This window comes from Vigna radiata, unplaced genomic scaffold, assembly GCF_000741045.1.
Source record: "Vigna radiata var. radiata cultivar VC1973A unplaced genomic scaffold, Vradiata_ver6 scaffold_275, whole genome shotgun sequence".
Taxonomy (NCBI): Eukaryota; Viridiplantae; Streptophyta; class Magnoliopsida; order Fabales; family Fabaceae; genus Vigna; species Vigna radiata.
This window is the reverse complement of record NW_014543809.1, coordinates 341174-344681: the sequence shown is the minus strand read 5'-3', so window position 1 is coordinate 344681 and position 3508 is coordinate 341174. Positions and strand designations below refer to the sequence as shown.

The 3508-nt window shown below is 36.5% G+C and overlaps 1 pseudogene; it reads left to right on the top strand.

The window, feature by feature from the left end:
- Positions 1–1892: 1892 nt before the first annotated feature.
- The window catches only part of LOC106754871, a 16056-nt pseudogene continuing 14440 nt past the window's right edge, over positions 1893–3508 (top strand).

Below are 3508 nucleotides of genomic sequence, written 5' to 3'. Positions count from 1 at the left end.
ATGAAGTTTTGAGTTTTATGACAGGAAAATCTTTTGAAACAAAACATTTATTTGTATCAGCAGATGAAGAAAAAAAAGCTTAATATTTTTTTTTCCTCGAAAGAGGAGAAATGTCCAAAATCGTCCTACCTTTTTCAAAAAGCTAAAGAAAAATCTTACTTTGACACGCTTTTTTTATTATTACATTCAAATAACACGTTGGCCCCACCTTTTTTTAGTTTTTATTTAAACTAAAAGGTTAGTTTTGGAAAAAAAATTTGGAAGAATTCGTGTCATTTGAATGTACACGCCACGTCGGCGTGTCAACGTACCATTGCCCAAAGCTAAAAAGGGTCCTAACTTGTGAAAAAACTATTTAAGTTAATCCTCTTTTGTTACAATGTTAATTTTTTAACGGTGTAACTAACACTCTGGACAAAATATAATGATGTGTTAGAATATCTGAGTGTGTGGCTGTGTGAGGATGAAATGACGTGTAAAAGAAATGGGGAAAAAAATAAATGGTGTGGCACTGTACTGTGGGAGGTTAAAAAAACAAGGGTTACGGTTCGAGAGAAATCACGAATTGGGATTAAACATTGTGTTGAAAGTGGTGTTCAAATTGGGGTGTCGTTGAAGCGGAAATTTGAAGAGCAAATTCAAAAGCGCAAATTAGGTTAGTGTTTATGTTTTATAATTTTCTGAATTTGTTATTGTTTGGTTATGGTATTTGTCGCGTTTTGGGGGGTTTTAACCACGGGTTAAATTGTTGTGTGTGAAAAGTTATCTTCTTTTGAAAGTTGATAGTGGTCCCATAGGTCTTAGTTTAACTTAATTTAGTAGTCCCTGTTTGCATTTGTAGGATTCGGATTGGGATGTCTGATGACAGGTTTCAGGTAGTGGTCCACCACAGTGGGACCTTGATCAAAGAAGTCCCCTTTAAGTATATATGTGGGGAGATAGTTTATTGGGACGTAGACCCCGATAAATGGTGTTATTTTGGAGTATTAGGTTCACTTAAACATTTGGGTTACATTGAAGTACAAGAATTATATTACAATATCCAACATGTTTTACATAAGCTTTATGATGATAAAGGAGCTATGAACATGATGAAGGTGGCTAATGATTTGGGGAAAGTAAACATGTATGTTCTACATAGGGTGGACGAACTAGTTGTAGAAAATGATGAGAATGAGATTCTTTACCTATGTGAAGGTCCTGCAGAGAGTGGTGAGGGTAGTGGCGTTGGAGGAGAAGCACATGTTGAGGATGGTGATGAAGGAATTGGGGACGTAGAAGTTGAATTGGAAAAGGAGGTTGAGAATAAGGGTGCAGTGGAGGTTGAGAATGAGGGTGCATTGGAGGTTTAGAATGAGGATGCAGTGGAGGTTCAAAATGAGGTTGCAGTGGAGGTTGAGAATGAGGAAGTAATGGAGGTTCAGAATGAGGATGTAGTGGAGGTTGAGAATGAGGGTGTAGTGGAGGTTGAGGTTGAAAGTTAAGAAGCAGTGGAAGTGGATAGTGAGGATGGAGTTGAGGTTGATAGTCAAGAAGAAGTAGATGTGGACAGTGAGGATGAACCAGGAATGGATGATCTGAGTGGTGATGAATACGTGGATTAAGACAGTGATAATGAAACCAAAAAACAAATGTAGGGGTTTGTCATATGATTAGGAGTCTGATGTGCTTTTAACTCCAGAAAACACTAGAAGTGGGGAGGATGACAACGAGGATAAAGTATGTGTAAGTCCCTTTTCAAAATATGCAAAACAGAAGTTGATGGCAGATTACAGGTGGGAAGTGGGCACCATTTTTAGCAATAAGGAAGACTTTAAGGATGCTTATGTTGTTCATGCTGGGAAGGCTCTAAAATTGTGAAAAATGATAATCGTAGAGTGAGGGTCACATGCATGGGTGGCCAAGGTAAGTGCCCATGGGTAGCTTACTGTGGGTATTTGCCATCACGCAAAATTTGGCAATTGAAGAAGATAATTAATACTCACAATTATAGTAGGCAAATTAACATTAAACTGATGAATGCTAAGTGGTAGAGTCAGGAAATAGATAGGTCTTTAGTTGACAATCCTAATTTAAAGGTGAAAGACATTCGTAGTAAAGCATTAAGAAAATGAAATATGAATGTGTCAATATCCAAGGCATGAACAAAAAAGTTAATTGCCACAAGACAGCTTGAAGGAGATTTCAAACAATTGTTTAAAAGGATCTATGACTATGGACATGAGTTGTTGAGGTGTAATCCAGGATCAACAGTGAAGATTAAAGTTGACCCTGATAATGGTGACCCAATCTTCCAAAGAATGTATGTTTGTCTTAAAGCTTGTAAAGACAGTTTCATGATTTGTAGGCCCATTATATGTTTAGATGGGTGTTTTTTGAAAGGTCATTACAAGGGGGAGCTGCTTACTGCTGTTGGTAGAGACCAAACGAGCAAATGCTACCCTTTGCCTATGTAGTAATAGAACTGGAGAACAAAGATAGTTGGACCTGGGTTTTGTAGTTTTTAATTGAAGACTTCAGGGGAAATGAAGTGTATGGGGGGTGCACGTGGATGTCATACCAGAAAAAGGTAAATGTAGTACATATATTCATTTTTAATTTATTCTTTCTTAAAGGTTTATGTTTAATTACTAAATTGATTTGTGCAAGGGTTGGTCCCAACTATCTAAGAGCTTCTGCTTGAGGGGGGCAAAACAAAGATTCTGCCTCAAGCATCTATATGCAAACTTTAGGAAAAGGTTTGGTGGTCAAATATTAAAGAATCTGATGTGGAGGGCTACTAGCACATACCCCCAGGTTTGGGAGAGAGAAATGCTGAAAATTAAAGAAGTCAATATTATAGATATAAATACCTCATAGGCATTCCCCCAAGGTAACCCATTGGTCATTACATACATATTTCATTCACTCATGCATTGTAACCCATTTTCAAAGTTTTTGTGTAACAGGTTCTGTTCAAGATCTCACTTTATAAGTCAAGCAATGTGTGATACCCAAGATAACAACATCAGTGAAGCTTTCAACGATGTTCTTGTTCATGTTACAGGTAAACCAATTATCACTATGCTGGAGGATATCAGAGTTTACCTCATTAAAAGATAGGTCACCAACATAATCAAGGTGGCATCTATGGATTTCACAATATGCCCAAAGATAAAAAGAAACTTCAGAAGGAGTCAAATTTGTCAAGATTTTGAGTCAAAAGCTAAGATTATCATTTATGTTCATATATATATATATATATATATATATATATATATTTGTCATTTCTCTTCATTGTTGATGTGCTTTATTTATTTTAGTTGGTCTCCATGAAAGATTTTTTAGGTTAGCCACACTTCAGCCGTTGCTAAGCCCCTGGCAAATGTACTAGATCATTATCAAGTAATATAAACGGATAAGTCCGAGTATCATTTTCCCAAAGGACTCTTAGGCCTTAACTTTCGTGTAACCTAATGTCATAAGACTTGAGAAAAGAATAAAGTTTTGGTTTTTAAATGCAAAAACA